Source organism: Pogona vitticeps, chromosome 1, assembly GCF_051106095.1.
Source record: "Pogona vitticeps strain Pit_001003342236 chromosome 1, PviZW2.1, whole genome shotgun sequence".
NCBI classification, from domain to species: Eukaryota; Metazoa; Chordata; class Lepidosauria; order Squamata; family Agamidae; genus Pogona; species Pogona vitticeps.
The window spans coordinates 142,876,072-142,890,148 of NC_135783.1; the positions used below are offsets into that span (position 1 = coordinate 142,876,072).

Below are 14,077 nucleotides of genomic sequence, written 5' to 3' on the forward strand. Positions count from 1 at the left end.
AATGCCACAACGCTAGGGTATTAAACTGCTACTTTTCACATTCTTCTTCATCTTCTTTTTAAATTGCCAGTTCACACATAAATAGGATAGCCTGGACTCAGGACTGAGACAAGGCAGTTTTCTGCTTGAGGTGGAGCAGCGCATCATGTCCCCCCCATGCCTCTTAAAGTGCAATTTTGCTGAAGGGATCCAAGTTATTTTGGTACATGAGACAGAAAAATCACAACCAGGACTCCTTCCCCTTCGTGGCAGAATAAACAGAACAATGGCATATTAAATGACTATTTACTGACCTTTCAGGGCACTCAAAACCTGCTGACAGACCCCCCTCAATGGGGTGAGTGCTTGGGATGCATCTGCAGTGAATGTACGGACAAATATATCTGAGACTGAGGTAAATTGTTCATCTTTTCTATATGTCAATTTCTAATTTTTCATGACTGTAGTTAAAATAAAAATGAGGTTTCTTTTTTTTCCTGCCTTGTTCATTAAGTCTGTCTGTGATAAGGTTATAACCCACGGATGATTTTTGTCGTGTGATACAGGAGGATTTTCAGTACGATGATTGATTTATGGATTGAGTTATCCATCCTCTCCTGTTGGATACGTACAGGGTACTACTAGCATGATTGTTGTTGTTTTCCTTCAAAGGTGAATGGATTTCTAAAAACTGTATATAACGATGCACAAATAATTAAGCATTCTTGCATTGTTCTCCCTGAACTAGGATGAATCCATACATCTTATGGAAAATTGAATTAATTATTTTACCAGGCAACTGGAAATGTTGCCCTCCATTTTTATTAGAAACTTGGTTTATAAAACATTTAAAACTTTTCAACAAAGAGGGGGAGAGAGAAAGAGAGATTGGGAATGAGAGAAGATACTTTGGTGTGCATGAATGTGTTGAATACAAGTTCTCAGGTCCCATTGTATGCATTTGTGAGTGGGAAAGTTTCACAGTGCCAAATTAATATTGTGGTAAACACAGACATCTGCTACTAAAAACAGCAAATGTTAAGCTAGTCCCCCTTTCCTTCCTTCAGTAGTTTAATGCAATATATCCATGTGCAAAATCCAAAGGTCCTTCTCTCCCTGCTCCAATGATGCTTACTCCCATGTAAAATGGGAGGATATATGGGGTCAACGCCTTAGCATTTTGCAGTAACCTAGTATATAAGAAAGAAAGAGGTTGAGAAAGCAAATGTAAGGAAACTTAGTAAAGTTTTATGATAGTTCGGATCATTAAAAATACGAGTAACAAAATGTAAGAGCACAATATTATAAAACACGGATGACATAATTTACTGCTACTTCACCAAAATGCATTATAAGCCTTAGAAATGCTCTTTATACTATTTCCAGCTTCAGGAAGTACGAAATGGATCTTTCCCTCAAGGAAATGCAAATCTAATGAATTCAACCAGCCAGGTGGCAAAAATGGGGAGTTAGGTAATATTTGTGGAAGACACATTCAAAACCAGCCACCGGCTTAAGACAGTTGCCTGAATAAAACAACAGGGAAAATGTATTGACTTCATGAGTTACTCAAAGTCTTCTTTTGGGTGCTGAGTGGATGAAGATCAGCGAGGAAACAGAACACGGGACATTTTTGGTGAGAGACTTCCATGCCCTTGTGAGCATGAAAGATGGAAAATGTGAGGAAAGGCACTGCAGTGAGGCTGGCAGCATATATCGTACTTACTGTGAAGTCTTTATCAACAAAACAAAACCAGGCCCAAATGTTTGGCCTCCAGCCATCTGAAAGGTCAGATTCATCTCTCATTCCAGCAGAACTGCTTCTCTCCATAGCACAGGGCAGGCTTGCAGTTTTTCTTTTTAGGCTTCTAACTTCCTAACTTATTTGGCGGGTTCTTGTCTTGGGTGGGTCATAACTGGGGTCATTACATCTCCCTGTGAACGGCGGCAGCTGCTGCTTGCTTCTAGTCTATTACAGTGGGGTCTTGACTTAAGAACGGCTTGAGTTAAGAACATTTTGACTTAAGAACCACTCTCATAGGAAAATATTGACTTGACTTACATACTTAGATTTGAGTTAAGAACTGAAAAAAACCACGTGGGAGGCAGGGAAAGTGCAAAATTTGAACTTTCAGTTAATTGTTGGCCAGTGAAAAGGGTGCCTGTCTGCTTCCTCACTCCTCCCAGCGTTTAGAGAGTGGATTGGCAGACAGTCTTCAGACTGCCTGGTACTCTACTGCCTGGACTGTATTTTCCTTGCCTTCCCTGAACCTTTCTTGACCTAAGAAAAAAAGAAACAAAATATCCCCTGTAGTGGTTGAAGGCAGAATAGCAGCTTCCCATTAGTTTCTATGGAGGGAAAAGAGCAGATACGGATCAAATGGTTTTCAATGCATTCCTATGGGAAATGCAGATTTGACCTGAGAACTTTTTGACTTGAGAACCGCCTTCCAATACGGATTAAGTTCTCAAGTCAAGACCCAACTGTACTTTCCCCCCTGTTGTTTGTTTTTTGTTTCTCTTTCAGATTCAACATGCCACATACACTTCTAAGCTATCACAGAAACTTTGCTTCATTGCTCTCATTCTTTTTTTTCTCTCCCCCTTTTGGTTTGGTCCTCTTTTTCCTTCTCTTTTTTTTTAAAAAAAATCCCAAACCGATTATTTAAAAATCCGAAACCATTGTTTCTTCTGCACTGGCCATAACACTGAATCTCAGAGGACCTGCTGTCCTGTCAGCCTTGACCTTCTGCAATTCTTTCTGTCAAATCAGCCCATGTGTTAAATCAGCCCATATATTGGCTGTCTTTCCAATATAGCTGTCCTTCTTCCCGGTGCATCTAATAGAACAAACACAATTGATTTTTCAAGGAGAGAAGGCTGTTGTTGACTATGTATCTCTAAGCATTTTCTATGTGCATTTAGAATAGTGGTTCTCAAAACAGTTCCTGGATTTAAACACACACACACACCCAGAAGCCTTCACCACGAGTTGTACTGTAGTCCAAGAACTGGGAGCTGTAGTCCAAGAACAATGGGGACCAGAGGCTGGGAACCACAGACTTAGAGGAATACATGAGGGGTAGCAGGATTGTGTCTGCCCCCCTGACCAATGTTTCTTGGGAGTGCTCAGCTGTCCTCAAGCCTTTTTTAGGTACAGAAGGCAACATCTCTCTGCAGCACAGCAGTAAAGGACAGTGCACCATGACTGGGCAGCTCCAGATACCTGGAGCTTCAGCCCTTGAATTTGCCCCTTCGTGGTTTCCAACCAATACATGAAAATCAGAGTGGGACAGAGAGTGCTGAGAGCTGAGTCAACGCCCATGAATTCTTAGAACTGTCTTCTGAAGAATGAGTTCCATGTGCTACATCTCTAGACCAAAGCAAATTGTCTAAATTTCTTCCCATGCCAGAAATTTCTCTTGGGTTTATTTGTGTTGTAGGTTATCAGTCATTTTTACTGCATTTAGCTAAAAGCCATTACAATTTAATGGTCAATGCAACAGAAACAAGCCTTAACAAGGTAACATAAGATAAAAGACGATCTGTGTCTGAGTTGTTTTCAGACTATAACAGCTGTATCAGCCATCCTTTAAACTTAACAATAAAGAATATTTTACATTGCAAATTCTTCTGTTCTTTATATACATGTCCAAGGAGAAAATTTCTATCATATATTCTTATTAGTAACTCAGCAGAAGTTCCACACAAAAGTGTAATGTAATTATTTGGAAGCAATCAACCCTATACCATTGGTATGGTAGTATTATTTGTTGTAACCTTCAGGAAGTTGCATGCTTATTTTATTATTACTGTTGTAGACAAGGTGAGCCCAACCCGATTTATAGCACACTGGGCAACTTTAATTCAGAAGTTTAGGAAATCCAGGAAATGGGGAGGATAATTTTTCTCTTTCACATCCAGTATAGACTCATTGACCATTGTGATTGGATGTGCTGATGTGTGTGTTCCCTATCTCAAGGATAGTTAAATCTTTTTCTGCCCATGACATTTCCACATATTTTAGGCAGAACGTGGCTGTGTTCCTAAATTAATTTGTGATCTCAAAAACATTGTCTTCAAATTTGGATTTGAACTCTTATTTCGGTAGATATTTAAATGTGCATTTGCTGAGGAATATGGGCTGAATCCACTTACTAGCTACAGCTAGAGTTGACTGATGGAGTTGGTGGCTGAAATCCTGTCGCTCTGCTATGTACAGTAAATGGTGTAACATTTAAAGGTGAATTGCCCTAAGTTAAGAAATGTCTGTATATCTTATCTGTTACACTCTGAGTCAGGCAACTCAGCATGTAAAAAAATAATGTCTGTGGTGATTTTTTCACTCAACGACAATCGGTGTCCAAAAGTTATGCCATTTACACAATAAGGTTTCAACCAATGAGACATACAAGTTTCTATCTGGCATTAATTTGTGAGGTCATTCTGCATAGGAATTCAAACATATCAAATTCTTTAGACAGCCCCACATACTGTAGTCCTGTTCCGATGAAGGTCAGGAAAACCTACGGGCAAACACACACAAAAATCTTACTGGTCACATACAGGAAGACGCAGGGTGAGTGAATGGGTATTTGAGTAGTAGATGGGTGTAGTGGAAGCTAGTGACTATCATATCACAGGGGCAGCGAATCCAATCTGGGTCTGAACTTTATAGGAACTATCTAAATTCTGGATCTTATCCCTAAAATAGGTTGAGCAGTTTGGTAGCTCCTGTAACGTTCAGACTGAAGCTTGGACTAGCTAGCAATCAATCAGGCTCCATGGAGATAAGTGACATAGGACAGTGGTTCTTAAACTTGGGGTACTCAGGTGTTTTTGAACTGCAACTCCCAGAAACCCCAGACAGCACAGCTGGTGGTGAAGGCTTCTGGGAGTTGCAGTCCATAAACACCTGAGTAAGCCAAGGTGAAGAACTACTAACATAGGAGATGAACAGCAGCTAATTCTGGGCATGGGCACATATTTTAAATATTTCACCGTGATGCAGTCATGAGTCTTGAACCCAGCATACACACTTTCAGGTACAACAGTAACGTCTGTGAGGTGAAATACAAAAGACTCATCTTAAGAGGTTTCAAAAACAAGCTAACCAATTTATACTTGCACAAACTGTAGATACAATAGAATCTGAGAAGAGCATGTTTTAGGGAAATAAAATATCCAATACAGGTTTTGGAATATATTGGGTGGGAGCACGTCACTTTCCCCACAGTTTTCCCTAAGAATTGATAAAAAATAATATGGACTTGGTGGCGCTGCAGGCTAAACCGCAGAAGCCTCTGTGCTGCAGGGTCAGAAGACCAAGCAGTCATAAGATCGAATCCACGCGACGGAGTGAGCTCCCGTCGCTTGTCCCAGCTCCCGCCAACCTAGCGGTTCGAAAGGAGGCAAATGCAAGTAGATAAATAAGGACCACTTCGATGGGAAGGTAACGGTGTTCTGTGTCTAAGTCGCACTGGCCATGTGACCACAGAAGATTGTCTTCGGACAAAACGCTGGCTCTATGGCTTGGAAACGGGGATGAGCACCGCCCCCTAGAGTCGAACACGACTGGACAAAAATTGTCAAGGGGAACCTTTACCTTTACTAATATGGAACAAACCCTTTTTTGACATCTGTTGAACATTTTGAGTATGCTTCATTTCTAGGGCTATTCACAAAAAAACTCTCATAATCCTCCATTTTATACAAAGACATTGAGGTGGGGGTAATGTCTCTGTATACAATTCCTGAATTTTTCAACAGGCAGGAGTAATTCCCCAAAACATTTTAAAGGATAGCTCTTGTGATCAGCAATGGCAATACTGTTCCATTCTTTCTTTTTCTTCCCCACTACTGACAGGAGCAATATAAAACTTGGGGCCCTGGCTACCATTTTGTAACCCCCACAGTTTTCTAGACTGGAGTCATTTTGGAGCAGTGAGGGGCGGGAATGGCTGTCAAAATTATACAAAGTCTCCTTTTTCTATTGGGATTAGAAATGCAAATCTTAAAAAATTCTGTCAAAAGAATATGTCTTGAGAAATTTCAGCTCAGCTCTACTCCTTTTCAGTTAGTGGGATCGATATCAGTGATATTCGCTGGCAATTAAAATTTTTTCAGCCAAGCTACTGCTTGAAAAGTCACTGGAACTTATTCATTTTGCAGTATATTTAAAGATACTTCTAAACGGAGCCAAAGTGGTTGTCAGGGGAAACGAGAGCAGTTCATTCTCATGTTCTAAGGTCTTTCAGGCTGCCTGACTGAGCTCTAGCATTCCCTCCTTTTGAAAGAAAGACACATGGACATGCAAACAGAGTTTCAATGGAAAAAAAATACATTTGAATAGTTTATGCAAAGAGTGGTGCGGAGGTAAAAAAGTGAATGAGCAGTTTTCCATGTTTCATCTAAAATCATCATTGGGAATACATGAATTCAGGGAATGGCTGAGTACTTACATATGAGCAGAAAATGGGACCTCATCAGTAGAGAGAAGAGACGCAACAGTCACATTTATTTTTTAATATATTCATTCATTTATTTTTGCCTGTTTTTTGGCAGGATAGCATGGGGTAGGATAGATAGCTAGGTCTCTTAGCATCATTTCAAATTCTGCAGTAGCATTTTGCACTTGAATTCATCAAGGAAACCTCGTGTGTCTGCATGGCACTGGCTAGTATCTGTTAGGGATGTGCCATTCATTTTTTAAACACCCACTTCCAGAATTCTCCAAAAAATTCCCCAGCAGAATTCTGGGACATCCAGTCCAAAGTCCCATTTCTACAGATGCCTACATTTTCCTCACTGGAGCAGGGCCTACCTCTGAGGCTTATGACTGTCTTGGGCTTGCATCCTGTTTATCTATGGTTCTCAAACTGGGGTCCCCAGATGTTCTTGGTTTGCAATTCCCAGGAATCCTGGCTAGCACAGCGAAGGGTGAAGGCTTGTGGGAATTGCAGTCCAACAAGATCTGGGGACCCAAGGTTGGGAATCAATGCCATAGAGCCTAAATGGCAGCGAGATGATGACTCCTAGGAAACGCTATGGCAGCTCCTTTATTTTGTACCTTAACAATAGGAAGCAAGACGCAAGACAGCCGTGGAGTTTTGAAGGTAAGCCGTATTCCAGGCAAATAAAATGTTGGTGTCTTTGGGCTGGAACTCCCAGAATTCTGTGTGGGAAGTCCTGGAGATCTCTGGGAGCTGGAGTCCAAAAAAAAAACCCTGAATGGTACATCTCTAGTGTTTACTCCATTGTGGTTTGGCTCAAAAGTATTATTCATTTATATCCCGTATTCTCAGAGAGAACTCTCAGTGGGCTCTCAATTGTGGAGTCTCTCAGGGGTCAATCATCTCCCCAATGCTATTTAATATCTATATGAGGCCACTGGGGGAGGTCATCAGGAGTTCTGGAACTTCGTGTCCCCAATATGCGGGTGACAGCTCAATCTCTCCTTCCACTCTTCTGCAGCGGATGCTGTGCCGTCCCTTGAGCGCTGCCTGGATGCTGTGCTGGGATGGATGAAGGACAACAGACTGAGGCTGAACCTGGACAAGACGGAAATCCTGCGGGTGGGCCCCCCTAGTGTCTGCGGTCTGGTTGCCTCCCTGTCTTTTGGTGGCTCCCTGTCTAAAGAGAGGCAAGCTGAGTACAAAAGAAATTTGGGGTTCTACTTCTACCTTCATCTCTTGTCATCCTGTCACTCAAGCCATCCCCCCTCTGTTTAGGATGAACTTCTCTAGTAGTAGTGATAGGACGTTTCTACTTGTGGAGTTTCCATGTACAAGTATACTTTCAAAAAGGCTTTCAAACTTGCCCTGCCCATTCAGGCGTACAACACCCAAATAAGGTTCTTGGATCTACCTAATTCTATCATGAGATTTTTCAAAACAATCCCAATCTCCTCAGGATATGTTGGTTACAACAACAGCAATAATAATAAATATTGCAGAATATTCCAGTTGATTAGTTCCCCTCTAGATTTTAAGAAATTTTATTACAAAATGATAGGGAGAAGTCAGAAAAACAAGTCGTGTGTCTGTGTCCGTTTGTGTGTATTTTCCTTTTCTCTCTCTGTTTTTTCCTTTTTTGGTTCATTTGGCTCAGCCCTGATTAGAATCCCTTTCTACCTAAAGAAGAGGCAATTTTCCACTGACCAAATGTTTTGATGAACATTTTTAAAGCAATTCTAGCCCTGGGAACGACAATCTTGGAGAGCACTTGAAAAGAGATTTGAAAAGCCTTTTTGATGTTTCAAGGATATGAAATGCTTCAGAGCTTTCTTTCTCCATCTTGCATCTTGGGTTTCATGCAATTTTGGGGATTTCTGAACTGTGCATTTAATAGCTAAAAGATAGGAGCGCAGAAGAGAAAACCCAAGTCTCCCCCCCCCACCCCCTCAAGGCCACAACTTCTAGTAAACTTCTTTCCTTTTTTATATTCCAGTCTGACATGCTCTGATAAGATGCACCCTGTTCAGCATTCAGGCTTCTTTGTAGATGGTGACACTGTTGAAAAGATGCTTTATTCCAACTATCTTTGGAAATGACTGAAAAAGTGGCAAAGGCAGATGTGTTAAGATGGTGTTAGCCTGATCAGGCACAGTTCATACCTGTGGGGATATCCAGCTGTTACTATTGATATCCTTTTGTGTCTTCTGAAAACTTTCTGTAAAGCACCATGTCTGTCTGTTTTTGACTCCTTACGGAATGAGGGTTCTCTTGTACAATAAAAGAGAAAATCAAAGAAACTTAGTGTAAACAGATGAATTACATTACACACATCATCCTCAATGGAAATATTATTTAATTCCTTGAACTGATAAAAAGCTATATGGTAGTTCATAAGACATAGAAAAGAAGAAAGCATCTTTCTCAACCCCTAAAAAGTCTCCTCAAACTTTTTTTTTCTGAATGGAGCCTTTTTCCATTCATTTTGAGTGTCACTATGGCGTACAGTTGCAATTCTCAATTCAACTGTATAGTGCTATAATAACAGTTGCCATTAAGGGGTGTAACCGTTTATTGTTTCCCAAGCCTCCTTAATCATTGAGGTCTTGGAAACTGCAAGTAGAGCAGGTGGGGGTTGATGATTTGCTAAAAGATTGTTAGATTTTTGAAAACAGGTCTTAGGATTTATAGACGACAAAGCTATTCAGAAAAACTGTCAGCTGCTTTTTTTCTTGGACAACAGTTATCAAACCAGTGAAACTGGAGTCATTGGGACTCATCTTCCTTTTAAAGGTTTTCTGTTGAGAGACTGACAACACTATATTAAAACACCTTTGCTCTTTTGTCCTAAAACACGCAGTTGTAGAACTTGCCTCATTCTGCAAGACTGAATGCCTTATATTTTCATTTCCTTTCTGTTCATTGTATTTGGTTCCTGTTTAACAGCACATCATTCTGTCACTGCTATTGGTTTCCAGCTGCAATTTGTTTGCTGTAATATAATATATAATATGTCATTTTATGCTATCATGTTTGTATATGGCATGTGTGTTATCATTACAGTTTTATCAGTACAGAAGAGGAAAAATGCCCATATCAAGACAATTAATTTAAAGGGCAGGAATTCCATCTCAGACTGTGATAAGTGAAGGATTCCTCACTCATTCCTCACCAGGAAAGCTGTCATTTTCTCAGGCCTATGTAACCTTAATGCCTACATCTGACTACATCAATGCACTGTGCACTGAGGTATACAGTGGGGAGAGGTCCATGGGCCACTTTTTAGCCCTTGGGGCTCTTTGGAGTCTGTATAGCCTACTAAAAATATCATCTACCCACCACAAAAGGTGAAGCAGGAAGTGACCAATATCTTGTTGAAGACTTTACTTTACAAAATGAAAATATTCCTATATATAGATTAAAAATATTTATGTTGAAAACATGGGCCGAAAGGCCTTGGCATTCTGGCCTAGCAGTGCCAGTACAGTAGAATTTTCTTCACCTTCCCCTCAGTTGAAGCACTTGCTCGAACTTGCAAAGTGATTCCTTTTTGATTCTGAAAATGTACTGTACAGGAGGACTCCAGCTTAAGGACAGTGGCACCAGTGCTGCAGTGGCCTGGTGATGGGACAGTCAGAGCTTGGAAGTACTAACAGTCACTGTTATTAAATACCAGCAAGTTGCTTCTGACTCATAGCTGATTTATGATAACCCATATGCATTAGTGACCTTGAGAAGATCCTGTCATTTAAAGCTGTTGCTCAACTTTAACAAACTTAAGGCCAAGACTTCCTTTATTTATTCAGTCCATCTTTTACTTTACTTTATTTAGACTTATACCCCGCCCCTCTAGACAAAGTCTACTCAGGGCGGCTTACATAAATGATAAAATATAATAAAATAACATACTTAAAAATACATAATAATAAAACCAACTAACTGATGCATATATACATTATCAAGATGGGATAATTGAAAACACAAAGCAATTAACTGACTGGAGGGAAAGCCTGCCTAAAGAGCCAAGTTTTTAAATGGCTTTTAAAAACACCCAGCGAGGGAGCCAGGCGGATTTCCATTGGAAGGGTGTTCCACAACCGAGGGGCCACTGCCGAGAAGGCCCGGTTTCTTGTCCTTTCCTTGCGGGCCTCCCTCAGCCGTCCCTGCTGGCTTTGTCGGGTGATTCGAGTAGACCTGGGTGGGAGAAGGTGATCTGCCAGGTATTGAGGTCCCAAACCGTTTAAGGCTTTATACATCATTATTAAAACTTTGAAATCAAGGCGGAAAAGAATGGGCAACCAGTGCAAAGCAGCCAGCGTGAGGGAGATATGCTGATATTTCCTCACCTCACTAAGGAGCCTGGCTGCTGCATTTTGCACCATTTGGAGTTTCCGCATCAATCCCAAAGGCAGCCCCACATAGAGTGCATTACAGTGGTCTAATCTCGAGATTACGAGCGTGTGGACAAGAGTAGTGAGGGGGCCTCCATCAAGATATGGTCGCAGCTGGGCAATCCGCCACAGGTGAAAATAGGCAGAACGGACCACGGACGCTACCTGGATTTCCATGATAAGCGCCGGGTCCAGATGTATCCCCAAGCTGCAAACCTCGCTCTTTGCGGTGAGGGTCAACCCCCCAAAAGAAAGGGAGTCACCCAAACTGCTGATGGAAGGACCACCCACCCTCAAGACCTCTGTCTTGTCCAGGTTCAGCCTCAACCCATTCAACTGCATTGATTCCAGTACAGTCTCCAGACAGCGCTGAAGGGATGGAACGGCAATCCACTGAAGAAGGTGAAAAAGAGATGTAGATCTGTGTGTCATCAGCATACTGATGACATGATGCCCCACACCCCCTGATGACCCCATCAAGCAGCCTCATGTAGATGTTGAACAGCATTGGAGAAATGATCAACCCCTGCGGAACCCCACAATTGAAGCTCCACGGAGTCGAAACATTCTCGCCAAACTGTACTCTCTGGGGACGGTCCTCCAAGAAGGATCAGAGCCAGGCAAGTGCCAGGCCACCGACTCCCAACTCAGAGAGCCTCCCCAGGAGGATACTATGGTCGACGGTATCAAAGGCAGCTGAGATGTCAAGGAGGACCAACAAGGACATATTGCCCCTATCGGCGTCCCTCAACAGGTCATCCAGCAGTGCGACCAGTGCCGTTTCCGTACGACAGCGCAGCCTGAAGCCTGACTGAAATGGGTCCAGGGCATGTTAGGCTTTCCTTATTTTTTGTTGCCTTCAGCTTTTCCAAACATTATTGTCTTTTCTAACAAGTCTTGTGTGCTCATGTTGTGCCCAAAGTAAGATAACCTCTATTTAGGCCTTTTTTTTTTTTTTTTTTTGCTTCTAGAGAGTGTTCAAGCTTGATTTGCTCTTCCACCTAGTTATACATGTTGACCCAGGCAAGATAACCCTGGACAACGTCCCACCACTAGAAGAAAATACACATTATTGATCTTCAAAGTTTTATTTGGAAAAGGAATGTGATAATGGATGTAAAAGGCAACTGCTTGGATTGGCTGAAGCAGAATGGCATTGGCGTAAGATAAGGAGTGGATCCCTCTGCTTGGTGATCTTCCTGACGTCTGATGTCTCCCATCCCAGTGCATTGCTGAGTATCCATAGGAGTTGGTAATTAAAGTGGCTATTCCCCCCCCCAGGTGTGAATTCACTATGGGGAACTGCAGTGGCCCTCGCGACCTGGACACCCCCTATCAGGTCTTCACCCCCTGATCCCCTCATAGAGGGGATCCCTTGCTTGGGATAGGGCTGGCGATCCATGTTGCTCACTGAAGATCTGCTCTTATGCCTCAAATTGCCTTTCCTGTTGCTACCAAGAGTAGTGACAGATAGGTTACATGCACAATTGACAAATTTTGACAAATAATCAAACGAACACATGGGGGTGGGGTGGGGTTGCTGAAGTCCACTTAAAGTCTGCTGGAGAAGAGCCCAGCATTCACATTATATCCCAGCCAGATGGACTGGACTGAAAACTCTGTCAGTCAAGCTTGCCTGGCTTTTGATTCACCTTTTAAGTGCTGTTGAATGTTCCTGATTGGCCAGCCAGGAGCACACACTCGACAACCCTTTCCTCAATCTCAAATGTAATTAGGAAGGGGACACAAGATGGTGGGTGGCTCCTTCTCAGCATCCCAAACTCAACGAACTACAAACCAGGTTAACATTTTTACTGGTTGACCTAGGCTCGTATTTCTGGTGGTCCATAGTATCCATACAGCTCTTTCCCAACACATGTGCAGTGAGTTGATTTTCATTAGAATACACTAACATAGTTATGTGCAAACAGTGAGTTTTTGAATGACAAGTAAGATAACAGATAGTTGCAAAGTTGATTTCAGGTGCATTGAATTTAGGTGCAGCATTTTAATAATGTGTAACATGTTGAATTCCTCATATCGGCAAAGCATTGATAAGATTTACCATGCTTTCGCGATGCAGTTAGTAATGCGAAGAGTTCCTTTTAGAATCCACATCCCATCCTCCAATGCCAGACTCAACCTGTTAATGGATTTTAACACTGTATTGGAGCATGAGGAAGAACTCAACCTTTGCAAGTACAGGACAGAACATTCGGATATCGTATTTCAGAAACCATAGACCGCTGATCGTGGCATCCTCATTTTGCCTGCCCCCAAAGAGAAAGTGAATCTAAAACCTGTGAGTTGGTTCTCCATCTTTTGCTGCCAGAGGCTTCCAACTTTTCTTTCTTTGATAAATTACCCATATCACAATAAACAAAACTACATCTGAAAATAGTTTCCACCCTTTTTATAAAGGTTACATTTGACACTAGACATGCAGTCACAGTTCCTTGAAGGCAGCAAATAGGAAATGCTGCTCTGGTGACCTTAATGTTAGCAAATGGTGACTGATGACCACTGAACCATGAAAAACAGCTCCACTAGCGCTTATGACTTTTCTATTTTCTGAGATGACTGTTATGTTCAGAAAGGATGTGACAATCATTTCCTCCCTTTCATGCTGTGATCTTGCCCAAATCCATACTTACCTGCTTAGGAATACAAATCTATCCAGCTCTATAAGACTGCAGCAACAGAACCCACCTCCACTGGTTGGGAGGGGAGGTCTGGATTTGACCTCTGAAACAGTTTAAGAAACAGAAGGGAGGCTTGAACAACAATAAGGATACTTCTTATAATATTTCTTCCATTTTCACCTGAATCTTATCCAGCTTTCTATATGACATGTTCTGTAAATAGATTTAACAGGTAGGGAGATACTTGTTTGGCACATTTGCCAGTAGGAAACCATTCTGTTCCTTCCTATTCTGTCCTCACAGCAGCCGCTTGGCTTACGATAAATTATAGATCAATGTTGTGGCACACCCATTTCTGTTAGGACAAATCATAGCTTTTCATGCTCCATACAAGTAAAGGTTTTACTGTCATTCACAAAGCATTGGCAAGTTTTCTTCTAAAATTCTTTGGTGTGCTCCAGTGTATTTGCAATGTCGCTGAATGGAGCTCCTTCACCCTCCCCTCAGGATAGACACGTTATCCTCCTAGTTACCCGGGGGAGTGGGGAGCATCCTTAAAAGGTAAGCAACTTGCAAAGCACAGGACTCTCAGGGCTTCCCCCTTGGTAGTATC

At 41.8% G+C, this 14,077-nt stretch overlaps 1 long non-coding RNA gene across 1 annotated transcript; it reads left to right on the forward strand.

The window, feature by feature from the left end:
* Nucleotides 1-205: 205 nt before the first annotated feature.
* LOC144587598 (uncharacterized) lies at nucleotides 206-1,533 on the forward strand. Its single transcript, XR_013542754.1, has 2 exons — nucleotides 206-394; nucleotides 1,366-1,533. It is a non-coding gene; the product is annotated as an uncharacterized LOC144587598 (long non-coding RNA).
* The last annotated feature ends 12,544 nt before the right edge of the window (nucleotides 1,534-14,077 follow it).